Source organism: Leucopleurus acutus, assembly GCF_964270905.1.
Source record: "Leucopleurus acutus genome assembly, chromosome: 20".
Classification (NCBI taxonomy): Eukaryota; Metazoa; Chordata; class Mammalia; order Artiodactyla; family Delphinidae; genus Leucopleurus; species Leucopleurus acutus.
In genome coordinates this window covers 21,137,530-21,165,515 of record NC_139162.1, presented here as the reverse complement: position 1 = coordinate 21,165,515, position 27,986 = coordinate 21,137,530, and the positions used below count along the sequence as shown (strand labels likewise).

At 45.5% G+C, this 27,986-nt stretch overlaps 1 protein-coding gene and 1 long non-coding RNA gene across 4 annotated transcripts in view; one reads left to right on the top strand and one right to left on the bottom strand.

Moving 5' to 3' along the window:
• The window catches only part of CDH11 (cadherin 11), a 146,343-nt gene extending 126,731 nt beyond the window's left edge, over positions 1-19,612 (bottom strand). For all 3 annotated transcript variants that reach the window (XM_082863243.1, XM_082863244.1, XM_082863241.1), the window contains exon 1: positions 19,408-19,612. The gene's annotated coding sequence lies outside the window, so the exon portion shown is untranslated. The remainder of the gene's footprint in view (positions 1-19,407) is intronic.
• Positions 19,613-20,920: 1,308 nt separating this feature from the next.
• The window catches only part of LOC309977247, a 211,994-nt gene continuing 204,928 nt past the window's right edge, over positions 20,921-27,986 (top strand). The window contains exons 1-3 of the long non-coding RNA XR_014327037.1: positions 20,921-21,488; positions 25,575-25,628; positions 26,477-26,559. This is a non-coding gene — a long non-coding RNA (uncharacterized lncRNA). The remainder of the gene's footprint in view (positions 21,489-25,574; positions 25,629-26,476; positions 26,560-27,986) is intronic.

Genomic DNA, 27,986 nt, shown 5'->3' with positions numbered 1-27,986 from the left:
AGGGTATCTCCACTAGAATGGCGTTTGTTGGTGATATGAAAGATGGGTAGACAATTGCTATGTTTAATGCCCTCTGAGAAAACAATTCTGTGTTCTTCCACTAATAGTTAACATCTCTTATGAAGGCAGAAGTTCAGATTTAATGTAAATGTTTCTTCCTGATATGGACATTTAGTTGCTTTTTTTTTATACTGTCAGAAGTGAAAATCTAATAACTTTCCCTCAAAGCAATCCCTCCAGTATGTGTGGGCTGTATTCTTCCAGGCATCATCTCAAAGCTTCTTTTCATTACTCAGAGGAACTATATTCTAATAAATCTATCCATTTCAACCATTTACTTACACAAACTTGTTGTACACATTCATCCACCTCTCAGAAGCCCCAAGAGATGCATACCACTACCCCAATACATCACTGCTAAGACAGACCGTCCCTGGCATAAGGGCAGTGAACACCCATGAGGAGACATGGGCATGAACACACATGCCGTGACCAAGAGGCCCAGATTCTGCCCTTGGCAGAGCCGTGACCTCACCTGTGTTGCTGGTCAAGTTCCTTTCCCTCTCTGGGGCTCTCAGAACAAATGTTGGGATTCCCTGTAATCATTTATGAAAAATGTCGGCCATGACACTGATATCCTGTCCTCCTTTTCTCCCTCCCTCCATCCCTCCCTTCCTTCTTTTTCACTTTTCTTCTTCTTTTTTCTATTTTCCTTCTTCCTTCCTTCTTCTCCTCTACTCATCACTTTGGAGGCCCCCAGTAATGGTAAATAACATCACAATCACCTTCCTCATCTTCATCAGCTGTACTCCTGAGCTGGGATGGGCAGAGAGAGTGGCTGTCATTCTCAAATGTCAGTCATTTCCTAACACATCACAGTGCCATGTTTTACTGATCACACTCATCATTACTGAAAAAATATTTTGTTCATTTGTTTATATTTTATTGGCTTTCCCCTCAAACTAAAATATAAGGTCCATAAGAGTAGAAACTATGTCTGTCTTGCCCACCCTTTTATCTCCAGCCTAACTGATTATCAGTGTATCATGAAAACTTGCTAAATGTATGGATTGATGGATGACACATTTTTAATCTAATGTATTTTGCTTTGTACTCAGGTAGCCCACACTGCAAGGTCTGAAGCTTGTGTCAACGTTAGCTCACTCCTACTTCTAGAAGCCAGGATTATCTCTGGGTGTAGGTAAGAATGACTCTATCTTGGCCACCCCCTTTCTGTGGATCCCTCTGTGAGACCCAGCTTTGGGGTGGAGACTTGGGAGAGCTGCAATGGAGCTAAGAAGTGTTAAAGAAGGGGGCTAAGGAAGCTGTGGTTCAAAAGGTGCCAAGACTGACATGTGGCGTGAACCTGTCTCCTGTGCCTTCCTTGTCTCCCGCTGTCCAGGTCTTAACACAAGCATGTTCACACACGTGTGTACCCACATGGCCCAAGCACCACACTGCATCTCCCTACTGTTCAGACTTTATTGGTTCCATTGAAACTCTCTCTAACCTTCACATGAATCTGATTTCCTGGATAAACATGGCATTGGAAGCAGCTGGGTTCACTGAGTTATCACATCTTCTTGGTTTGCTTTGGACCTTTCTATCTGCAAACTGTTCAGGGCTCATTTAGGATGTAAGTACTTATTTTAAAGGGTTGTGTATCACATGTGAATAAACACAACGTTAAGTGAGACAATGCAAGAGAAAGTGTTATAAATTCACCAATACCGGGGGTTAACAGAATTATTATGCTAATATTACTAATGTTTCATCATCGCGGCATCACCATCATCATCATCGTCAGGTGGTTACAGTACTGTAGGAAGAGCCCTGGAAAGGGAGACAAAATTTGTGAAATCTAAATTCTATTTTTTTTTTTTTTTTTTGGCTGTGCCGCACGGCTTGCGGGATCTTAGTTCCCTGACCAGGGGCTGAACTTGTATCCCCTGCAGTGGAAGTGCGGAGTCCTAACCACTGGACCGCCAGGGAATTCCCTGTGAAATCTAAATTCAAGCTCTGCATCTTGCCAGCTGCATAATGATAAGCATGTTACATAACCTGAGCCTTAAGTTACTTTGTCTGAAAAATAAGGGTGAAAGTACAGGGTTGTTTTGAGAATAAAATTAGATAACATAATAATGTGTCTTACAGAGCATCTTCCTCACCAATAGTTTAAAAATTTTTTGTTGTATAAATTGTCCTTTGAAAAATTAAGACCTGCTCTATCTACACAGTATCTACTAGCTACAAGTGGCTACTGAGCTCTTAAAATGCGTCTAGTTCCAACTGAGATGTGCTTTATGTGTATAATACACACTAGATTTCAAAGACTTAGTATGAAAGAAAGAATGAGAAATATCACATCAGTCATTTTATATTAATTACGCATCATAATATTTTGGATATATTGGCTTAAAATGCATTATTACAATCGTCACATATCTCCTTTTTACTTTTTTACTTGTACTACTAGAAAATTTTAAATTTCATGTGTGGCTCACACTGGTAGCTTGCGTTACATGTCTATTCGACAGCACTGGCTTAGAGAGCTATCGTCCTTGTCCTGATATTTCAATTATAAACATACAAAAGCTCAAAAACAAAGGATTTAGTGGAGAAAATTGAGTTCTTAACATCCTCAGAGCTATGCAAATACGAGTCATGCTGGGAAAGAGAGCATTATTTATGGCAGTTTTTTTAAAAAGTACAGCATGAAACCTTCATAAGCAATGGAAAACTACCCCTCAAATCCAGATGAGAGTTTGGGGTGGAAGAGAGAAACAATAGCTGAGTCAACTTCAGTAGAGGGAACAGAAAGGAACAAATGAATTTGGAGTCCTTGAACTTGGATACAATATCCACAGTGTCACTCGCAGTATAACCCAGGGCAAGAGTGTCTAAACTCACTGCATCTCCACTGCCTCTCTGCAGAACAGAAATAACAATACACTTCTCACTCACAGATTATTAGCTAACGTTTACTAAGTACTGAGATCTTTGTAGATGCCATTGTCATCTCAACAGTGCAGATGAGAAAACTGATACAAAAAAAGGATAAGTTATATACACATGGCCACACATGCTGAAAAATGGTGGCAGTGAAATCTCAACCTTCCTAGTCTGAACCTTCTTCACAGTGAGCTTTTAATCATTGCTCTATACTCAGATCAGACTTTCCCTGCTGTCCACAGAACTAGAGATAATGAACTTAAAGCACGTTATCAAGATCATCAAGGAATGGTACACATTTTTACTGTTGTTATGAAGGCACAACAGAGCATTGAGAGGATATTGAATTTATATCACTCTGTGCTGCATTAGGTCAAAAGAGAAACTCCAAAAGATGAGGAGGAACCCACGCTGACTTTGGAAACTCAGAAGTATTAGCAGTGTCCTGGATCCTACAAAAATTATTGAGTGCTTTGGGGAAATAACATTGAAAAGTTAGCCTATGGGGGGCTTCCCTGGTGGCGCAGTGGTTGAGAGTCCGCCTGCCAACGCAGGGGACACGGGTTCGTGCCCCAATCCGGGAAGATCCCATGTGCCGCAGAGCAGCTGGGCCCATGAGCCATAGCCGCTGAGCCTGCGCGTCTGGAGCCTGTGCTCCGCAACAGGAGAGGCCACAACAGTGAGAGGCCCGCGTACCACAAAAAAAAAAAAAAGAAGTTAGCCTATGAAACATGAAGCCAAAAGACTTCTGGCCTCATAGATAATAGACTTAAAATCTGTTTCTACATGTTCAATATAATGAGTGACAGAAGTCTTTCCCAAACTACATTGCATCCCTAGGGTCACCTTTGTAGACACAGCATCAAGTCACAATGTCTTTATTTAAGGTCAAGCATAAATGTCATAGAAATCAAACTATTTACATAAAGGGTTGTTTTGTTTTGTTTTGTCTTGTTTTTGTACAAGGCCCAGCAGGGCACTGGGAATGAGGCCGAAGGGGAGCCAAATACAGTGGGAGATGAGGGAATATTCCTACCTGGGGTAAGCTTCTGCCACGAATGGCCCCTAGGAATCCCCCAGGGGGTGTAACCGGGTCCAGCACGCTGGATGACCTCCATCTACACACCCGCCCAACACAAATGTCACCTCACAAAGTAACAGTCACATTTCAGTAACTAGCCAACCTGGCACCTCTGCAGGAGCCATGATTATTTCCAACAAACTAATTTCTTAGTTTTCTTAGTTAGTTTTGTTCAATTTGGTACAAAAAGTTATATTAGCACAATTTCTCACATTCAAGAGCATGTGAATGGCATTCTCAATGCTCTCCAGTAGCAAGCCCAACTGAGCCCTGAAAGGAGGTGCAACAAAGCAGGTGAAGTTACTGTTTCTAAAATAGCTCCCTTTTGCATCCAAATCAGCGTTGCATGGGGAGGCATGATCAGTGGGCCAAACCCATACAGTCAATGTAACTTTCTCAGAGGAAGAAAACAACCTTCAGAAAAAAATGTTGAGTCATTTCCCATGCAAATGTAAAAACAGGGGAAACAATACTAGAGATAGTATCTATATTTTCAACATTAAGCAAAGGCAGGCAATCTTTGAGGAGTGATGCTATTTCCATGAATTTAATCAATTGACATTCTTACCCACAAAGCTTGTCTCACTTGCTTTGTTTTTATAACCGTTGCTTTAAATGAGTTAGGGAACAGGTTCTGGAGGCTCTTTGCCAGAGCTGAGGATTAAGTTCTCAGTTTCCAAAAGCCTACCACCCATTTGGTTTTCACGGTCCAATGAAAATCTGAAGTCCAGGAGCTGGGTTAAGAGGAGAATAATACAGGTATATTCTCTGGGTCAAGCAGGTGACTGACTCTTCTTTTTGGACTTTTTTAAACAGAGCTCAGCTGTTCTTCCTGAGGGAGGCAGTTTTCCATTGGAACCTTCTTATTCTACAAAAGAGGAAACAAATCCAGACAAGGGAAGTGAGTTCCCTCTTGTCCCACGGTGAGTTGATTAACAAATTAGGGATGAGGAAATGGATGGGTCATTTTACAGATGAAAATGCTCAAAGAATATGAGAGCAGACAAAGAAATACTAAGCACAGAGACCCTGTGGACTTCATCTCTTTGAACAAGTCTCTGCCAGGTTGGTGTTTGCAATTGCATTTGTTTTTGAGTCCTAGCTTGGAGTGTCAAATCTGTTGCCTCTTCATGTCCTCTTCAAATCCAGTGTAGATGATTTTTTTATCTCTCAGAAACCTGGGTCCTTATTAATATGCATCAGAGCAGCTGCAGAAGGAGAGAGTGCCCACTGAAGGACAAAGAGTGGGTTTACATGTCTTCTCTCAACATCCCCTAGAAACACATTTTGAACCCTGGGTGCCACATAAATGTTCTTCTGTGACACTGTTGACGGCATCTTCCCTTCACCTATGCCAGGGCTGGACAGGAACCAAAATATCAAGAGAGAACATGGATCATGGAATCACAACTTCTATTCTGCCTAACACATCTTTTAAAATAGTTAAGTCGCATGAGCACATGACAGAAAACAATATTTGGTGTCATCTATAAATCATCGCAGGTGGGGAGAAAGCCAAGAATCCGGCAATTTGGGATGCATTAGAAGAGTCACAGGAAAAGCTTTCTGGTTCTTTCAGGTCCTGGGTTCAAATCCTTTGCAACTGTCTATCAGTGTGATATTGGGGTTTATTGGGAAGATGCAAAGAGATAATCTCTGGAAGGCTCAGTAGCAGGCACTCAGTAAGCACTTGGCAAAATACCCATTCCCATTCCTTATTGACAATCAGTAGCAAGTCTCATGAACCTATCCTGGAAGCCTCTTGAGTCTGTCTTTCTGTAACAGAGCAGTGAAGAACATAAATTCTCTCTGTTCAAATCCCTGATTGTCCACTTACCAGAGACATAACACTGGGGAAAGTTGTTTAACTACCCTGAGTCTTGGTTTCCATGTTTTATAAATGGGGATAATTATAGCTTCCACCTCGTTAAGGTTGTAGTGAGGATGGATTGAGATAATTTATGGAAAGTGCTGAGCACAGTGTGTGCACATAGTAAATGCTCAGTACACATCAGTGATTGTAATAATGTTGCCCTCTACTCCCAGCTTCCTGTCAGTTTCCCTGTTTAGAGACTCTGCCCCTTTGTCAGTTCTTCTCAATGCCGGTCCAGAAATCATTTAATAAAGCATTGAACACATCACTCCCCTGCTCTAAACTCGCAAAGGCTCCCTAGAACCTGGGGAATGAAGTCCAAAGCCCTAAATTTGACATGCAACATACTTCACAAAGTGTCCCAAACTCACCACCCTGCATGCCTCCTCTGCCCACTATCACCAGCAGGCAAAACAAAGCTGTGCATTTACATCCTGGCGTTTTTGTCTGCATGGCTTCTTCTCCAGAATGCTGAGATGTGACGGTCAGAAGGCACCATGCCAAGTGATTTGTGGAAGAAGATTTGAGAGCCAGACCATTTTAGAGCTGGAAAGGACCCAAAAGGCCACTTTACAGATGAGGAAACTGAGGTTAATTGGCTTGCCCAAGGCCACACAGCTATTTATCAGAACACCAGGGTTTCACTAGGCTGGTCTGCCTAGAAGGAGGAAACCACAGGGCAGCCTATTAGGGAAAATCTGTCAGCAATTGGCTGCAAACTTGCTGACAGGTTATCTTTCTCCATTCATGGGAAATGAGACAGAAGAAAAGCACCCAATGAGAAAAGAACATGAGACATGCCTCTGTGTAAGTGAAAACCGGGTCCCTCTCTGGCTTGCAATGCGGGGCACGGCAGGAGGGGGTTCATGGCGAGAGCAGCTGAAATGATTCCGCAGGATCCATCCCTCACTTCAGAGACATATCCTCTCAGGCTGCATTAGTCTCCTGACTAATGCTCCCAAACGCACTGTGGAGGTTTGCTGAAGTTGAAGATTCTCTGTAAGGTTTGCAGGAGGAACAGTGATGAATAAAACACAAGAATCGCCAATGCATTACTTTGAAGGCGAGTGTGCCCAGTTCTAACTGCTAAATTGCAATTTTTACTCTAAGATAATAATACTAATAGTGATGTTTCGTTTACATAGTGCTTCTTAAGTTCCCTAGAATAATAATAAAAATGAAAACTACCCCTTACGCTCCAGGTGTGTCTATATATGAAGTATACAGTGGAGTGAGGCAGTTCAAGAGCAAGCTCCCTTCGCTATTGGGATATCTTAGGGGAAAGTGTTGTGAATTGGAGTTGTTTGAATAAAGTACGCCGGATTTTCAATTTGGATTTGGAATCTAAACACAGTTTTGCTGCTATTGTCAATGAACTATTTTATAAAACCTTTAAATATGTTGTTAAGTATTTAAAACCTTTAAATATGCATGCTTTAAAAAGTTAGACAATGGAAAGATAACTATCGATGTAGCTGCCCGAACAGCCTCACCTATGTTTAGTTGGTCGTTCTTGGTCTATGATCTGGATTTGTGTCCACGGTGACCTGTCAGGGAGTGCCACACAGAAGCTGAAATGCACGGCTCCAAGACTTCTGTGCAGCTTGGTGACCGCTGGCTCAGGCCTGGGCAAGGGGTGCCGTCAGCCACAACATCAGAACCGTTCAGTGGCTTAACTCCCTGGCCCAGCAGACGGGCTAGCAAGTCTCAGAAGCTTTGAAACTGCGCTTCCCTGAAAGCTCCACTCTCTGGAAGGATGACGCTGATTCCTTTCAGCAGTGGGTTAGGCTGTCCTGGGATGATAAGGGACCAGCTGCAGAGGAAGCTTTCCTCTGTCTTTCCTTGCTGCCCTAATCTGCCCTAATTTAAGCACTGACAACTTCTACCTGATCTTCCAATCCTTGGGCCAACAAAGAGGCCAGCATGCTGGGAGGGTGTGGGAGCTGTCCCCTCCAGAAGCTGGGATGTGGTGAGGTCACTTGCCCATTCTTATGGGGGCATCCTTTGTGCTCGTATCAATGCCTAGAGAGCTCCTATGTATTCCATCCTGCCTTCTCCAAGATTTTGGCTCTGAATTCAGAATACTCCTTTCTATCTGGCTGCCCTTAGATTAGGAATACAATTTGGACTCTTGTCCCTGAATCTGGCCTTAGTTTTCTCTGGATAATATTTTTGGGAATTTTGCATTGGTTCCAGAGCCAGCATCCATGGGCCACTTTACCATACAATCTGCCCTGTTCTTTCCAAGAGACCATTTGCCATTCAGATGCTTAGCAGTTATGCTGTCCACCATGGCTGCCTATGGAAATCCTACTTCATCCTCTGAGCTCCTGAGCCTATCACTAGGCTTCTGCTTAGGTCCTGACATCCTGCCCAATTCTTGCTCAACCCAAACTGGACCATTCAATGTTTAATAAGGGCTTTCTCTGCTCTATCCTCACACCTTAACATCTATCTGTCTATCAACATTCTATTAAGCATTTGAGAGGAACTCAAAAGCCAGATACCCCACTCAGTATTGCAGGGGATAAGTTTTCTTACAACAGTCTTGCAAGGATATGCAGGGAAATGAAGCCTTTTGGGTTTCTTAGTTCAAAGCAACAGATACAGACTCTGGGTAACACAGTGCTTGCAGGAAGACTAGAGAAGCAGGGTCAGAAAATGGTCAGGAATGTAGGAGCCTGGGCAGTCAGAACCACAGACCAGATCCTGCCACAGAACCAGGTGGGTGAGGGCACTGTGGCTGTCCCCGCTGAACACGGGTAGCGATAGCTTGCTCCACCACCCTGGTTACCCTTGGAAATTGATGATACAGCAGTCACTGCCACAATGACCAGAGGGAGTTCTTCATGACCAGTGATTGTGTGTGCGTGTGTGTGCACGTGTGTGCACGTGCTCACGTGCACAAGCGTAAGTGTAAGATACTGAATCCAAATTTAAAGCACACTGGGAAGTTGAATCAGCATTTTAGCTTCCAGGAGAGCTAGGGAAGCAACTCTGTGGCCCTTCAAGGCTGTGGAGTAGAAGGAGGGCTTTCTTTCTAGAGTCTTATTGTGGGTTAGTCTCCAAACACAGGAAGGGGGTTTGGGTGCTATGCAGTCAAACAAACAAACAAGCAAACAAAATGGCAATTATGCATTACAAGAAATGAGTAACATGAAGAATATTGTATTTCAGGGTGGAATCACTCAAAAGGAGTGTCTTCTGTAGTTTAACAAGATTCTGTCCCTGCTTCTATTCTGTTTTTTTTAATTGTTGTGTTGTGTTTTGTTTCTAATAAGAAAGGTAGGTGTCTGAGTAAACCAACCTATTGCATGGGGCTAGGAGGGATGACAGATATTCTGGACAAGAGACTAAAGGTTTAAATTTAAAAAACATTTTGGAAGGCTGGATCAATGGACCCAGACTATAGATATGAAGTATAACAGAGATAATAATAACAGCAACCTCATTCCATGCACTCTTTAAACACTTTTTTATATATTAATATCGTTTAATATCAGAACCATCCTATAAGGTAGATATCATTAACCCAGCGTTACAGTTGAGGACATTGAGAAATAGATATAGTGACTTGCACAGCTGGGAAGCGGCAAGCTTTGAAGCAAGGCAGCCTGACTCCCTAGCACGGCTGAAGGTGCCTTATCATGTCTTATGTGCACAGGGACAGGTGGGGAAATGTGACTTAACAGCAGCACATAAGGAAAAACAAATAAATAAACTGTGGAGCATAAGTCCTCTGGGTGATGTGGCTGGCAATAAAAGCTTATGTAATGTAGCCTCGGGATGCAATAAAAGAAGTGTGTAGAAGGGAGTTGATAGTCTAGAGTCTAGCTGCCTCTAGATTTCTGTCTTCAGTCCTTCCCTCCGAGGAGGGCTAGAGCAAAAATGAATGGGGTGTTCATTCTAGAGATGTTAAGACCAGGGAGAAGGCATCCTGGAAGACAACTTAGATCCTGAATAACTGCAATGGGGAGGAAGAATTATATCTATTCTGCATGACATCAAAGGCTTGTACCAAAGAATGCAACCTCTGGGGAAACAGAGTTTGGCTCAACCTAAGGAAGTATTTCTAAAAGTGAAAGTTCCTAATGTCTCAGTGGTTTGCATCCAGGGGTAATGAGCTCCATATGACTAATGATGCTCCAGCCATCACCACATGGTAGCCAGGAATGGCGTAACGTGTTGGTATGGGTGGCCTCTAGGGTCCCCTCCTACCATGCAGGAGTGCAATGCTGTTTTTCCTTCCCAGACCGTCCCTGGTCATTAAACTGCATGTGGCTTGTCCTCACTGTGGCCCTCTTTGTTTATACTTCCTTTGCAGCACGGACAGTATGAGGCCTTGAGATGTTACAGACAGACCTAGTGTGTTCTGCACCATTGATGCTGTCAGCTCTCTGAGGGAAGGCCCTGTGATTTGACCACTTCATTGTGCCCAGCCCAGGCCTTTCAATAAAGTATGGGACAAAGAAATGAGTTTGAGATGGAGTTCAAACCAAACCCTGCCAGAGGGCCCTGTGAAAGCTTACGGGTGGCAAGGTGAGGATGCCATTCCTACTCTGTTATCTCTGGAAACTTGGAATGGAGGTATTAGTGGTAGATGTCTTTCAGATAGGACAGAGCTGAAGGGTGAAGTCAAATGGGACATATTGCAAAATATTATCAAATGGCACTGCATTGGCTGACCATGACTTCCAAATAGCAGATTCATGCAAAGCCCCATATATAGATGTTACGATTTAACTGCCAAATGATGTTACAGGGTGATACATACATATCTATATATATATCTATATATATCTATATATATATCTATATCTATATATATATATATATACTTGAACCAATGATCTGTTTAAATAAGAATCAGACCACAGGTATATAGACTCTAAAGAAAAAATAAAAAGGCTTCTGCTTTCAGCTAGTGGTAAAAGATCCGGTTAAGAGCCGAGACCCCCGCTCCCCAGTTCTTGCTCCCCTCTGCTCCTAAATCACCCAGTGACCTCAGGCAAGCCATGGCTCTTCTCTGGGTCCCTGGACCCTCATCGCTAAAAGAAGATTGACTGGAATAGCTGATAGTTCAGTTAATGACTTCAAACATCTGATTCCTGAGAGTTCTACTTGGTAAAGTGGGATGTCCAGTCCTTGTTACAGGTAGTAGGAGGTCCAGTCACTGTATGGTGGTTAGACTGCAATAGAGACTCTGATGTAAGATGTCACACGTTAATGGGGACATTGACAAAATGGAGTGGAAGTAGATGGGAGAGATGAGGACGGTGAGAGGTCTGTAAACTGCATCTCGCCAGATTAGCTGAAGCACTGAATGGCAGAGCACACGGACCTAGGGGTTAAGTTCGGTGTCAGATGCCCGAGTTGAATCCCAGCTTTGCCAGTTCCCAGCTGGAGAACACTGGGGATGTCTGGGTTTTTCCTCTGTGAGGAGCTAGCAACAGTTCTACCAGCTCATAGGGTCACTGTGGATGAGTCTCATATTATAGAATATTCTTAGCACAGTGCCCGAAACTAGCTAAGTGCTCAATAAATACTTTTTAGTGGATTTTAACTGTCATTGGATGCCATTTTCAAATATTTGTAGGGCTGTCAGAGAAGGAAGAAGTGATGGCGAGCAGGGGCAAAGTGACTGTTGGGAGAAAGTTACAGCAGTGGGGTATTTTAGCTCCTCATGTGAGGGGGCATCCTAATGAGCAGAGGTAATAAATCACCTCTCATGTCATGGGTTTCCAGAGAGGTCGCTAGCGTGCTGTCATCAGGACACTGAAGCAGCCGCAGGGTGAGTGGCAAGCAGAAAACCTGCTGAGAGGGAGAGTTAGACCATAAGATCTCAGAGGCTCCTTTTACGGTCAAGATTTGGGATCCTGTAGGGGCACAGGGTCAAGCCGTCAGCTCAGCTCTCTGTCCAGCTGCTCTTCTCCAGGAAGCTGAGGAGGCCCAGGGTTGCCACACACGTCACACAGAGCAGAACACTGCTGGGCATGTGGAGTCAGACAGGCTCGGACACCCAGCTTTCCTTCCTTCAGCCTGGTGAGCTTGGACAAGTGTCTGGAATCCTCCTGGGGGTCATTTTCCCCGCTTGTAAAATGGAGCTGACAGTACCCTCCTCATGGGGTGACGGCATAGAATTAAGGAGGTAGTGGGTGCAGCACCTTTCACAGAGTAGCATCTCATAAAGTTGGCTCTCTCCCCTGCCCTTTTCCCAGCAAACACAGGCAAAGCCTTCCTTTCATTGCACCCTGCACTCAGGAGCGAATGCACAGGGCCTGGGGTAGGAACAGATGACACAAGGAAGCCACAGATGGGACACAGCAGGACAATCTGGAAGAACCAGGAGCCTTGGAAAGCCCAGCCTGACTGTGATACTGGGTGTGAAAACAGAGCACCATCAACAGCTGCGTGGGGGTGACGGTTCCTGCTATTTTTAACGTGATGCCAAATCCCTGGGCTTCTGCTTGGGCCCGAGGAAGACGGCAGACAGGGCAAGAGCTTCTTCAAGCTGCAGTCTTTCCACAAGTCAGACCGTCACTGCTCACCCTCCTGAAAACCCCCAACTACATTTACCTGAAAAACAAACAGGCATATTCTGGAAATGGCGACAATTTATCAAGAGACTAATTATCATTTAAGCTAGTCTGGAATAGTAATGCGTCCCTTTTAAAGGGAAGCAGCCCTTGTGAGGAATATCTCAACATCACATGCTTAGCAAGCTTTCCCAGTAAGATATTACTTCAGGGCAGCTTTTCCACAGCAACCCATATGTAAAAACAAGCAGGGAGAAAATGCAAAGGTAGGAAGGAGGCAGGCACTTTTCAAAAGCGATACTTATCTCTAAAATCTCAACTGCCTCTTGAACATTTTAAATGGAAGAGGGATGGGTCACTTAAACTTATGAAATGATTTTTTTAAAAAGGCAGGTACTAATAAACAATCCGTCACTAATTCGGAGAGGCCTCAAGCCAAAGGGAAAGTTTAGTGAAGGACTTTGGCCTAAAAATTGTGAGGAAGAACTTCTACCTGCCACCATTAGTCTATAAAAGTGAAGCTCAGGTCTCCTTCTGAGAGGACAACAAGGCCTGAGCAGTCACTGTGTGCCTGTTGTGAACCAGGCATTGAACCCAATCCTTATGTTACCTTACAACGGTCCTAGGACGTGGGTATTGTGAGGGGCTCCATTTTCACAGGTGAGGTAGCTGAGTCTTACAGAAGTAAGGTAGCTCATTTTTGGTTAGTACTTTGTAAGCAGTAGAGCTGGAATTGAGAAGAATCAAACTGCTGGGCAGGGTTGGAACTAGTGTGTCAGGTGGAGCTCTGTCCTTGGGCACAGAATATAAGGGGATGCCAAAAAACTCAGTAATCAAGATAAATAATATTTTAAGGAAATATTTAAAAAATCAAGATCACTAGAAGAAATCCATAATGAGCAAAATATCAACATTTTCAATAAAGACAGGATTGGGACTTCCCTGGTGGTCCAGTGGTTAAGACTCCACGCTTCCACTGCAGGGGGTGCGGGTTTGATCCCTGGTCGGGGAACTAAGATCCTGCATGCCGTGTGGTGTGGCCAATAAATAAATAAATACAGACAGGATCTAACTCTGCACTTGTATGTCTTAGCCTCACTCTCCTCACCCTGATCTTGGCCCTGCCGCTTGGCAATACTGCCTCTAAGTCTGAATAGGTGGTCCAGGCCTGGGGGATGATGGTAACAGGCCAGAGTGTTCAGGATGTGATCAGCAGTAACACATAACGCAGAGATCATGGTGGGGGTGAATGTACCATAATCAGAGGTTATGTCTATCCCTGCCTTCATCCATGCTTGTTCTTACTGAGAATAGAACAGCATCCATGGCAGGGATGCTGCTCTAAATTCTCACTGTTTGATCTCACTGGTGGAGCCTAACAATGGCTGAAAAGAGATCTCTGTGTGTCTTAAACTAAATTCAGGTAGGGGCCTCCACTGCTATGGTTGCTATGTTAGGTGATCATCATGGTGGCCATTTTCTTCAAGAAAAGTGAACGTGGAGAAGTAATCTTAATTTGCGAAATCATGCCAGTGCAGAGGACCGTGTCAGGAGGATTTCCAGAAAATAAGGAGGTTCATGGAGTAAATGAAGGTTTTTCTTCAACTGGAATAACCAGAAAACTTCGAGAAAAAGGCAGTGCTTATTCACAACATCCTTTGATGAGTACTCAGTGCCAGACGGCAATAGAATAAGGCTCTGGCCACTGTTTACTGTGGCCTGTAAGGCTGTGTATGCCAGCTTTCTGGATTCAGCACCTCACATGGTCTAAATGAGTAGAAAGAGAGAGGAAAGGGGAGAGAGACACCAGTCCTTGGCCTGCCATGAGAAACAGCATCATTAGTCTCTCCCACACTCTTTTTTTTTCCCCCTCCTCTTTCTTCCTTTCCTCTCTTCTTCTCTCTCAGACTCGCATCTCATTTAACATCCTGTGTACTAGGTTCTCTGCCTGAGCAGAAACCCTGACCACAGAGACTCGAGAACAATGCTTTATCTCTATAAGCATCTTGGAACTCTGTGACTGTCCGACGGCTAATTAAACCAAATAACAGTGAAATTTTCCCTCCAGTTCTAATGAGCGTGCATTATTCACAAGCACTTACAATTTAAAAGTGGCTTCGTTTTAAAAGTTAAATAAACTGTCCGGTGGAAAGTGAGCTTCGGTTTACAAAACACTTTGTCTTACTTTCCACTGAGTTACTTAATACTCCCTCCCATAATCCATTTGCATTGATCCCTCCTTCATCAACTGCCCATGCATTGCAACACACTGAGAGCTGCAAAGAACTCCACTGCTGATTCACCAGGGAGGCAACTGGACTCAGTTTTAAAAAAAAGATACAAATAAGAATCTACTTAAGACAGTACTTATTTTTTTAAAGAGAGCTTTCCTCTTAATCATAATATAGCATTAGTTTTTTGTTTCATTCTTCTGAATTTCCTAATGACACTATCAAACAGTAACAAATATAAATTTGTGCAGCCTGGAATACGCAATTTAATCATAAGCAGTAATTTCCATATCACTGAGGAGGAAAAAAAAGTCAAATGATTAAACTCCAGGGCATGAGGACCAATCTTGAATTAAATTTTACACTCTGCTAAAGTTAGGTTTTGTACAGCAATATCAAGAATGGTTTAAAGGTAGTAGTAAAACATTTACTGTTTTATTAAAACTCCAGGCCCCAAAGTGTTTACCAAAGATCAAAGTGCTATTCTTTTTTGCAAATTAAAAATGTCTTGCAGACGTCTTCAAAAACCTCTTGAAAGAACAGGCAATGATATCACAGCAATCTCACTAATATTTTTCTTCTTTATTCATTCTCTTCCCCTCAGAGTCTGAAATGATGCTTTTTTGCAGGGAAGGAAAAAAAAAAAAAAAGAGGCAGAAAATCCTCCCAGATCACTGACTCAGTGAGAACTGACCTTGTTTCTCATACAGCTCAGCCCCCATCCATCTCCTGCTCAGACATCTCAAGATTCAGATTTTGCAACTTTCTAGTAAACTCCAAGGTGGGAAGAGAGTGAAGGTAAGGGGATCCACCAACTAGAAAGATGTTAATCCTGACAAACTGCTCAAGCGGTAGCCTGAACCACAGCTAGATTGAATTCGGTCTCTCCTGAGAGGTCCAGACAAGGCTGCTGGTAACAAAACCGCTTTTCATGGTGCCCTCAAAAGAAGATGGGCCTCACGCACCAAGTTGGAGAAGGGTGCCATTGCCCTCTAGTGGCCAAAAGTGCAATCTTCCGCGAAGGAGCCCATTTCCAGAGATGCACAAGGCTCTCAATGTCAGTGTAAAATTATAGCAGAAAGATGTTTAATTATCCTCCTCGAGTGTCTTCTTTAGTCCTTCTTTGCCCATAGAGGAGGCTGTGGATGGCTATCATAGTAATCCTGATGGAAAAGCTCATTCCTACCGGTGCACCAGAATTTGTCCAACTTTCTCCAGTTTTTTTTTTTTACCAGACCTGTTGATGTTTTTCCCCTAGTCCCTTAAATAACACACACGCACATATCTATAAATAGAGAGACAGAGAGAGACCAAAGATATTTACATATTTCAGGGGTAATAACTTTGGACTGGAAAGGCTGACAACTACGATGTTTTGATAAATCTAGAACAGGGGTTCTTGACAAATCAGGTAACTTTTTATGGAACAAGGACCAATTGCCTAAGAGGGAAGAACATCCCAAACACATTTCAATCCCTTAAACCACTGGCTGGTGAATTTACACAATGCTGAGATTTTCTAGGGAAAATAAAAACTTTGGAATTTATAGTTATTCTGCAAATTTGACACTTCAAGAAAAAAAGATTTGCTACCTACTTTCAAACTCTATAGACCACTGTCTTATCATTACTATTTAATGATAAGGTATTCTTATGATCAAAGTGAAAAAATTAATATTGAAAATAAACTTAAACGAAATGATCATATTTCTGGAACATCTGCCTACATAAATGTGTAGAAAATGAAGGCAGACTAAAATCAGATTTGCAGATATTTAGATGGTTCTGAAAATAGCTTTGAATATCACAGATCAAAGTTTACATGAACTGTCAACTTCATAAGTCACAGACATTCACAGGCAAGGTTCTGGGACACACTATGCTTATGGGACTGTAGCTCTGGCATTGTAAATCAAGCCTTGAGGTCAAAGTCCTGGCGTTTCCCATATGAGGGTCCCCAAACCAGAATCTTTACAAAGCAGCCATGTAATTCTATTCAAAGTGGAAGAAAAACCATGAATTATGAAGACAAGTGCATTAAAGGACCATGAAATTGATCTGTATTCCCCGAAATCACAGCATGGCTCTCCAACCCTGCCCCTCCTCTTCACACGAATAAACAAACAAACATACACAACCACAGCCAACACTGCAAAGAGGAAACATGAGTTCTGGGTCGTAAAAAAACAGATGTAACTTTTTAAAAAATTCTCAAATTAACAAAATATTGCATCTTAATTGAAAACAGAATTTAGGTTTCTAGTAATTTTACTCTCTGGTGTTTCGATAAGAATGCTGAACATAATGAAAGTTCTGAAGTGCTGTCAAGATGGTCCAGTGCTTCAATTAGAGCTATTTCAAAAGCCTATTTTTCTAGTAAGCAATAAGCTCAGTTTGAGTAAATCTACGTGTCTGGGCCTCAACAGATTATCCTATCTCAGTCGGTTCAGTGCGGCTCTTCATTTTCCCTCCCCCAGGGGTGGGGAGGGTTACTTATTTATTTCTTTTCTGACAATGTAATAAAATGACCAGCTTATACAGACTCTGAAATAACAAGGAAAATAATGGTAATAATAATTATTAATAATAAAGTGCAGCTGCAAGACATTTTAAATGTACTAATTTGCAGTGTTTCAGAAGCAAGATGTAAAGATAATTCTCACTCAAGGAAAGTTTCCTGGCCTCTCAGATGCTTTTTCCTGGTCTGTACTTGAAAACTACTCACATTCCTTTGTACTAGGCAGGATTTCAGTCTTGCACAGAGGTTTGAATTCCAAGGCCCACTGGCCAACTCTAAAACTTTGAATTAGAGCTCATGACTAAGGAACTTTAGTGACCAGGAGCTTCAGGGTCCCTCTGGCATTGGCCCCAACCCTCTGTCTCTTTGTTTTGCAACTTTTATTCCTTTCTTCTACTGGAAGAAGACCAGGCTCCCTGCAGCTGGGGTTGGGCAGTGATTACTTCTGGGTTCTGATGGCTGCATCTCTGTATTTGTAGGGAAAATAATTCCAGGATTAATGAAATGAAGGTCAGCCTCTTCTCTTCTCTCTCATGGTATTAGGCTCTAGCTCTCAGAGCCCAGCGTGGCAAATGTGCTCATGCGATGCTGGCAGATCCTCGCTCCTGAGAACACTTCTACACCTCGGTCCCCGGGAAATCCAGACACCCCGCAAAACCATCGATGTTTGCTGTAAGCCCAAGTGATAAATCGATCCATCCTCTCACCAGATTAATTATCGTGGCTTCCCTGTGATTAAATCGAAAACTTACTCTGCCTCGTATGAAACTGATAGGAATGATAGGAAGAGGAACACCAGGAAAGATTGCAGAGCCATCCGAAAACGATTTCTTTAGAGGGAAACGGGAGGGAAGACTTTATAGGCAGATGTATACCTACATGCAGCAGGATTTTAGAAACAACCTTCCACCCCACCCCTTAGGGACGACCCGTCGTCATGCAGGGATGGCATTATTAAATAATTAAAAGATGCAATTTCTTAATAGCAGTGCTTTGGCCCGTGAAATTCCTGCTGCATTATCAGCAAAAGCAACAGGGCTTTCTTTTTCTAGCATTTCGAAACCTTTCACCCGGGAAAAGGAGGCGTGTGGACACGACCGCCCCTGAGCCCCCCCTCCGCCCAGAAAGCAAGGAGCAAGGCCTTGGCAAGAAAGGGATGAAGAAGAGCGACCCGGGGGCCTCCCTGACCCCAATTTCTCTGGGGACTCTTTTCTTCACAGCACCAGGCAGGCCTCCTACAGCTGTACCCGGGTGTAGGGGGAGAGGGGTGCTCTCCTCGCCGGACCCCACGTTTTGCGGGGTTCTCCAAGCTCCTCACCCGCGGCTCCCGTTCCGGGGCAAACATGAGGGAGGGAGGCCGTGCGTGCGGAGCTGGAGAGGCTCGGCGCGTTCCGGGAGGAGGCACAGGCTGCGGGGAAGGCTCGCTTCGCAAAGTTAACGTTGACCCCGGCAAGCTCCGCCAAGCCCCAGCCAGAGCCGAGCCCGAGTCTGAGCCGCTTACGGGTCACCCCTTGAGCTGGCGGGTGCTGACAAACGGCCCCCCGAGCCCCCGAAGAGACTCCGGCTTGAGGGCTGGCGCGCGCATCGCAGTCGGCAGCCCCAGCCGCAGTCAGTGGACCCAAACCCACGCTATAAAAGTGCCGGGGGAATCGCCGACCCGAGCTGGGTTCCTTCGGTTTTCCGGGGCTTCCCCGGCGGTCTCGATGGAGGAATTGAGTCCCCGGGAGCACTCGGCGGGGATGGGGAGGAAGGGGTAGGGATCCTGCAGAGCGCGGTCATGTCGTCGCTTTCGCAGAGAGTCGCAGCGCGGGCGGGCGGGCACCGCGCCGGGGGCGACTTTCCCCGGAGACCTGACCGGGGGCAGTCGGCGTGTCCGGAGCGCAGCTCTGCAGCCTCTAGTTCCAGCCGGGTGCAAAGCCCCTGTCTCGCGGCCTCGGCGCAGACCCCATAAAAGGCCGGAGCTGGGGGAGAGGCTGGAGCGCACATCTGGCTCCTCTGCCCCCTAAGCTGCCCGCGCCCACAGCTGGCTCCCTTCTTCCTTTTCGATTTTTAAACAAATCTCTTACCTCCGCCCTCCCCCCGGTTCTGCTTTGCATTAGTAAAACCGTCTCGAGTCAGTTCTCCCCCGTCCCCAAACATTCTCATCCAGAGACACCCCCACCCCACCCGAAGAAGCCCCATCCAGGCGAGAGGAAGGCACTGGCGGCGCGCCTCACCTGGGGCCCTGGAGGGTGGGCACGAGGTGCGGGCCGTCGGTATCTGGCACAGGGCGAGCGCAGCGGTGTCAGCCCCGGCCCTAGTCCGGGTCCCATTCACAAGTCGGCGGCGGCTGCGAGCGGCCCCCGCGGCATCTGCTCGCGACGCTCCCCTCGTCTGGCGGCGGCCGCGGAATGAGCCGCCGAGCGCGCTGGTGGCAGGAATGAGAAACCGGGGGGAGGTGGCGGGCGGGGTGGGGGGGCGGAGGAGGAGGGAGGCCGCCGCTGGGAGGGAAGGAAAGGGCGGGGGGCGGAGAAGAGCGGAGGCCGCTAGTCGCGGCGAGCTGGGCCTCGCAGAGGCTGCGGGGGCCGGCCCGTCCGCGTCCCTCCCCCCCAGGGGCCCCCGGGATGTCAGCCCCCGGGATTCGTGGCCGCCCCCTTCCCGCCTTGGGTCGCCGCACTCCAGCTCCCCTGGGGCTCAGACGGAGTCCGGAGCGACTGAAGTTGGGCTCTAGGGACGCACAGCCAATCAGGGAGGGCGGCACAGGGATACTGGGGAGGGCTCCGGGGCCCCTCTTTCCTCCTTCGCCCAAATCCGCTCCAGCTGGTCAGGCTGGGCCCTTGGCCCAGGAGGCCTGGGTGGTGGGTAGGGGGAAAGCGTCGGCCAAGTGGGGGAGGCAATCCGGCATCGTGCTTCCTCACCCCATCGCCCTACGTTCCAAAGATCCCTCCACGTCGGTGGCTTCTGCCCTACTCCCTCTCCCCATGCCTAGCAAACTCTGCTTGGGGCGCGGGTGGTGAAACCTGGGGGAGGGAGACTTTGGACTTGGGAAGAACCACGTCTCTGTTCTCTCCCAGTTCTCCCTCCCCTCCCCCCATCCCCAAAGCCCAGTGTGGGGAAGGCGGGTGCCGGGATCGCTTAGCCAGGGTCGGCCCGGCCCCCGCGCCAGGCAGGTACAGTGGCCCCCGCCCGCACACAGCGTCACTTGTTGCCTCAGGCCCCCTCGCCGCACGCCCGCCCCGGCTCGGTGGAGAGTGCAGTTCTGCGGGAGACTGGGCCTGAGGGCGCAGTGCCTGCATCCTCCCTGGGTGGCCCCCGTAGCCCTCCAGGAGGACTCGTTGGAGGAGGGGGCCCCGGGCCTGCTTCCTGCCCTCGCGAGTCGCCGGGAGAAAAGGCTGGCGGGGCCTCAGCTTCGGAATCACGCCAGGGACTGGGCGGGGCGCTCGTGCTTCGGGAGCGGTGCTGGGACCCGCACACGCCGCCGTCCCTAGGGTGGAGGCGGACGTCTGTGACCTGGTGGGAACCCCTGGCCGGAACAAGTTCCTTTGGTGGGAGGCGGCGGACAAAGCAGAGACGGAGGGAAGATGAAGCAGCAAACGGATAATGGGGAAAAGGAATCCCAGGAGGGACGGGGATGAGGACAGAAAAGGAGTGATGGGCCCGCGAAGAAAGGGAAGGAGGAAGCGGAGGGAAAGCCGGGCGGGAGAGGCGGAGAGGAGTCGAGGAATTAACACTAATGAGGTCGAAGAATGAAGAGAAAGCCTCGGAGGGTGTGCGAAGGGGGAAGGGACTGTAGTAGTGGGAGGTGAGTGGGGGCGGCCAAAGCCGGCTCTCGGGCTCCTAGCCCTGTTCGCCGGAGTCCCAGCTGGCCGCAGAACCCTCACGTTTGCACGCAGAAAGGGACTGCGCTGGGCTGCGCGCGGGGGCGACGGGCGGGGCGGGGCCATCCGGCTACCACGCCCCCGCCCCTCCGTGCGCCCGCCGGCTTCTCGGCGACTCCGGGATCCCTGAGGCGTCGGCCGCCGCCCCAGCCGGCGTCCTGAGCCAAGCTGCCGCGTCCTTCGCCCTCCGTGTGGCCGTGGCCTTTAAACTGCCGTTTCCTCGGCTGGGGGCGGGGGCGCTCAGTTTCCCGCTGGGAGGTAAAGTGGGCCCCCTTTACCTCCCAAATGCCGCAAGGAGACAGGCCTCTGGGCGCTAGATACCCCCCCCCCCCCCGCCCTACACGTGCCGGTGCGAGGCCCTCGCGAGGCCGAGGAGGCGGAGCGCTTTCCCCGAGAGCGCAGTGAGTGGGACGCGGTGCCTGTCTCTTCTCCCTCCACAGGTTGGTCCCTTCCACACTCTGCCTACTTCCTTTATCATCCTCTCTGGTCCTGTCTTTTCATCTGCCACTTCTGTCTGCTCTAAGCCCTAAAACTTTGTATGGGCTTAGTATGTCCTACGCCACCGCCCAGGTCCCCGCACTCTAAAGGGGCAGAACATGGTGATGGGGTGCTCTGACCTCAACGCTTCCGCTTATAAATGAAGTTACAGAGGAGAGGAGGGAACAGGGCCCCACTCTCCCTCAGAGATACTCGGAGTTTGCCCTTGTCTACTAATGCTTGTCTGAATTTTCTCATGCTTTCCACGTAAGTGAAAGTGGAAACTGGAAGGGAACGTGAAGGGCTCATCAGTCTAATTGCAGGTATACAGTGATGTCGGGGATTGGTGATGGTTAGGACAGCGCTTGATCCGTGAGAAAAGTTTCATTAATTCCATTTTGGAGACAGGACCAAGGATGAGCCTTGTCACATTTGACCTGACATTATCCGGAATGTGTTCTTTGCTTTTTGGTTAAGAATTCGTTAAGTGACAGCAGTTGTTTGTTGTTGGTGGTCGGTTATTTTTAGACCATCCCTTCCGTGAATGATAGCATCAGCGGATTTTCAAAAGTATGTTAAAAATTGCTTGGTAGGGCTTCCCTGGTGGCGCAGTGGTTGAGAGTCCGCCCGTCGATACAGGGGACATGGGTTCGTGCCCCGGTCCGGGAAGATCCCACATGCCGCGGAGCGACTGGGCCCGTGAGCCATGGCCGCTGAGCCTGCGCGTCCGGAGCCTGTGCTCTGTGGCGGGAGAGGCCACAACAGTGAGAGGCCCGCGTACCGAAAAAAAAAAAAAAAAAAAAATTGCTTGGTAGATTTCTACTGACATTGCACACCTGAATCAGATGGAACCCAGTGTATAGCAGCAGTCAATATTCCTTTGCACAACCCAGCAGTTTTATTCCTGGGAGTCTACTTAAGACAGCTGGAAACTTATGTCCACACAGGCCCATGTGCCTGAATGTGCATAGCAGCATGATCATTATAGCCCCAAACTGGAAACAGTTAACATGTGCATCAACGGGTGAGTGGATAAACAAATGTGGTATATCCATATAATGGAATAGTCTTCAGCATTAAAAAGAAAAGAAATACTGATGCATGTTACAGTATGAATGACCCTTAAAACATGCTAAAAGCCAGATGCAGAAACCAGATATTTTCTGATTCCATTTATATAAAATATTCAAAAAAGGCAAATTTATAGAGACAGGAAACAGATCAGTGGTTGTCTTGGTATGAATAGGAATTAACGGCAAATGGGCATGAAGGCACTGTTGGGAGATGAAAATGTTCTAAAATTGGATAATGATGATGGTTGCACAAATCTATACATTTATTAAAATTCATTGAATTGTAACCAAAAAGAAAGGCAAAAATTTCTTTTACACCTTTATTCCCAGAGTATCTATGACCTACAGCTGAGCCCCACGGGAAAAACTTTTTGCAAGGCAGTTTTATAGAGAGAGAAATGTTTAAACAAAAAAAGAAGAGTTCTAGTTCTTACGGAAAGATAACCATACTTCTATTCAGCAAGTTCTATTTTGGCGATTGCTTTGGAGAGTCTTATAAGTGTTAAAGCAAGTTAATTCCCCCCTTTCACTCTTCTAAGTGATTAATTCCTGGGAACTAGAGTTAGGCATTCCAGTTCGTGACATTTTAAACACACCTACACATAGACACAGTACAAAGTGCACATTTCCGAGGGGATTTTTGTATGACTATGTTAGGATCTGTCTTAGAAATCCATATCAAGCACTTGGGTGGAGTATTGTGTGATTACAGTTTGGATTAAAAAAGGAAAAGAGAAAAAAAAAAAAAAGAACCCACTGACAGTTTAAATTAAAAGATTCAGTTCATCCAGCAGCCAAAAGTTTGGGTGTTTATCTTAACTTGCCTCACCTTTCCTTCACCTTGTTCTTCAAGGGAGGAAGCCAGGGTTCAGGGTTGCTCTGGAGGCAGGATTGAACGGTCCCTTCTGCTTCCTGACTCTTTCAGTTCAGACAGAGATGAGGCTCAAATGGGCCTTTTCTTGTCTTTGTCCTTGTCAGCAAGAGGCTGGTAATTTCCTGTTGGTTCCTTCATCAAAGTTACCAGGCTCTCATCCCTTTGATGCCTCTGTCCTCAGACTCTGAAGATAGCCAGGCCCTGCTGAGTCAGTTCCTTGTTTTCACTTAGAAGCCCCAGGCTACCCCAGGCCTTCTCAAAGTTTCCTGCTCTAGAGGCATCCTTTGGTAAATGGTATAAAAAGTGAGGCAGGATCCAAATAGGGAGATGGTTTTATCACATTGCAGTAGGCCCGCATCATGCCTTCCCCAGGCAGGGGGAGAACACTGAGAAAGATTGAACAGGTACGCCTGTTCTGAACCGGGCACTTCAGATAGAGATTCCCACAGCTGAGGCCACAGATAAGTGAGGAGACCACAGGCCTTTGATCTGAGTCTGATTCCTGGTTCTGCTGCTTACTAGCAAAGACTTTAATCTCTGTGAGATTCAGTTTCCAATTCTGTAAAATGGGGCTTGTTATCTGTGCCTAGATTGCTGCAGGGATTAAATGTGCCCACGTACCTAGAGCAGTAAGCACTGTGCTTAAAGCAGAGGCTCAATAAATGAAAGTTATTAATTACTGTTATTAATTGTGAGGTCTGATTATTGTCACACCTTAAATCACCTGAGCAAGAAAGGAGTCATGTTACAGTATGAATTATAATAATGATGGAGATTAATCTTATTATAAATGGTATCAGTAATAAAACTTCTGATCAAGAATATTTTAGCAGTTCAAAATTTACTGACACTGTAAGGCCTGTCATGGGTCATATAGAATTAGATGTGCCAGCCTTGGGGGCAGGGGCCCTGGGTTTCATGTCCTAGATCTGCAAATTCACTGAATCACCTTGGGGAAGTAATTTTCTTTCTGTGAGCCTCAGTTCCCGTGGCTGTAAATGAGAACTTACTCAACATAAGCTCTGAGGAGGATACTTCCAGAGCTGAAATTCTGGAGTTTTTTAAGTCAGACTCTGTTAAATTGAAAACATCTCTTAGGTGCATTTCCTCTTTCCACCACTAGGAGCAGTCAGGCAATCATCTCAGGCTAAGACCTGACTCCAAGGATCCCCTCTCTCTCAAACATAACCCACTTTAACTCTTATCTGTAGTGTTTCTTTGTCTTTCCCTCTCACCTAGCCTGTAAGTTCCCCAAGGGTAGGGATGATACCTTTTTTGGTTTTTGTCTGTATCTCCAGCATTAGCAGTCCAATCAATATATTTGATTAACTGATAATGTTAATTAAGAAATATTTTTATTAAGTTAAGGCCAGTATGTCAGTCAGCTATCACCACAGTAATACTAGGGTATGAATAACGCAGTACTCAGTGACTTAAAATAACAGTTATTTACTCTCATACATCTGTGGGTTAGCTGGGGCTGGGCTGGGGTAACTCCACTCAGCTTCCTGTATTTCTCATCCTCCTCCTTAGGGCTAGCCTGGGCATGTTCTCATGGTGATGGCCACTGCACAAGATGCCAAGCAGAAATATGCACAGTGTCTTGAGGTGTAGGCTGAGAACTGGAAACTATCTTTTCGATCTCATTTTGTTGGCCAGAGCACACCATATGGCCAGATTGAAAGTTAAGGGGTGGAGAAATATAATCTGCTTTCTTAGTGGAAGAAGCTTCAGAAGTTGCATGGCAAAGAGTCTGAATACAGAGAAGTGTAAAGAGTTGGGGCCATTAATGCACTCTCCCAGAAGCAGAAACAGATTTCCATCATGCCACCATTCTGGGTCATCTTGGGTTGTCAGGTCCCATGGATTATATCCTATAATCATGAATACAATATTCTAAAACATTAGAGGAGACAAGATCAGAAGGCGATTTCAGTGTCTTACCAAACTCTAACCATGTCCTTCCTTTACTTTGAAGTTCCAGTTGTAAAGGAAGAAAGCAAGCAGAAATAATAATGTAATAATATTAATCACCAACTTATATATAAAACTAGAAATTCTCAAAACATTCCTTCAAAGTATGTATTATCCTTATTTTACAGATGAGAGAATTGAGACAAGGAAATTATATGCCGTGCTCAATATAAATACAACTGGTAAGTACTGGAACTGGGATTCCAGCCTATGTATGTTTGACTCACAAGTCATCCCACTAGCTTGCCCTTTCAGTGGAGAAGCTCATGCAACAGATTCTAGTCTTGATATGTTTGTGGGTGTGTGGGGAAGAGAGAGGAACTTTCCTCTACACCCAAGGCAGAGGGCATCTATCGGATCCCTAGGCACAGTGTCTGCAATACAGTAGGTACAGAAAAAAGTTTTCATGGAAGGGTAAAAGATGAAAGGGTGAAAGGAGGTAAGGGAGAGAGGAAGGGGAAGTCAGCAGAAGTGGAGAAAGTAAGAGAGGAAGAAGGAGGATATAAGCGAAAAGATACAAGGATGTTGATCTATATGGAAAAACCATGCCTTTCCATGATGGGCAGAGATCTGTGGATTCTGAGGGCCACTCATCCCTTGCCCCTACTACTGCTGAGAACAATTGCCTCACGCATGCCTCCATTCCACAGTGTAGATGCTACAACCTGAGCCAGCCCCTGACTATCTTGCTGATCTTCCAATCTCTCCCTTGATCACTCAAGCCACACTTATTTTCTTGTTGTTGTTCAAATGCACGTGTACTCCAGATTCAAGACATTTGCATTTGTTCTGCCCTCTGCCTGAAGCACCCTGCCCCTATTTCATGGTCTGCTCCCTCATTTTACCTGTTTAATCAGGATTTACCTGGCTCTCTCACCAGCAGGATCACCCATCCGATGCTCGAATCCCCCGTAGTCTACCACTTTCTATCCCTTTAGTCTGCTTTATTCTTGTTTATAACATATATGTACTTGACATCATATTACATATTTTAATTTACATGTTTTTATTGGTCATCTTGCTCCACCAGGCTATAACTTCAGGAGGGCAAAGTACATCATCTCTCTCCTTCACTCCTGTGTCTTGAGCATCCAGTACTGTGCCAGGCATATGGTAAGCACTCAGTAAATATTTGAAGAATGAATACATGAATAATATATTCATGAAAAATGCTAACTGAATGAATGAATCCCCAAACCAAGAGCAGATGAATCATCTGCTTGAATCTGAATGTGGTGCAAGTGTCCCTTGTTTACAAAGTGAATTTAATGATGCCAGTTATTCACACTACAAAATGATTCTGCATTTTACCAAAGGTTTTATTGGAAAGCTAATTAAAATAGCTACCTTGTTTAGTGCTTTTAAAAATAAAATCCAATTTACAAAGTGGTGGTGTGCAGACAGCTTTTCTAGAACATATGAATTTCTTAAAGTGAATTACAGGTATGCATAATGACAGTTCTGATTCTGATTTCTAATTCTTGTTTGATGTATGGACGAAGAAATTGGCTTAATAGAATGCCTCACAGAGGGCTATTTCAATGTTCGTATGTGCATACATTTACGTTACTTTTTAAACTTGTGAATGGGTGCATTAAAATATGTTTGTGCTCCTGGAGAACCACTGGAAGTATTTTCAAGATTGGTACCGGCTTGCTTTGCAAATAGTCTACAATTTAGACTACAGGATTTGAGAGCTCTGTGTTCCAATTTTCATAAATGTTGAAACATTGACTATCAGTGCTGAGAAGGGAAGGCAGAAATGATCCTTAGCTGATGGAGAAGGCTTAAAAAAAATCTTTCTTTAGTGTCCTCAGCTCAAGATAGATGAACTTACACAGCATAGACTATTTCAGTGCTTTATCTAGTGGTTGTGTGTTTCCCTTTCCCTATTCAGTTGCCTTTTTGGTGGCTAAGAGATAATAGTGATGTTTCCATAGAGCAAAGGTAGGTCAAAATGGAATGCAGTATTTTACACAGGTGGCCCAAGAGCTTGCTTCTTGGAAACAATATTCCAGAAAAGTCTCTCTATTCTAATTGACAGTCACTTTAGTTCTGGGTCTTGAGCCATGATTGATTCCCCATTGCAAAGAGTATTGTTCTGGGCATGGGTAGAATTAAAGAATAACACTTTTAATAGCTATTCATTGAATGCCTATTAAGTACTTTAATTTGAGTCTTTACAGCTGTTCTACAGAGCAAGTATTCTTATGCCCATTTTATAGATAAGAACAGGGAAGCTCAGAAAATTGGTCAGCTTACTCAAATAGTTTGCTAATAAATGAATAATTAAATGTGACTTAATTGCTCAGAGTCTACAAGGGAATATAACTAGGAACTAATCTATATGGGAGAGGTGGTAAGGAGAGGTGAGTGGAGGTCTCCTTAAAGGTGTGAATCAAAGCTGAGAATTAAAAGATGCAGACGGGCTAGTTAGGGTAAGTGTAGGGAGAGAACATGAACATTCATGGAAGAAATAGACTACATAAGGGCATTGGGGCAAGATGGAATTTGGAACTTTTGAGGAGCTAAAAAATACT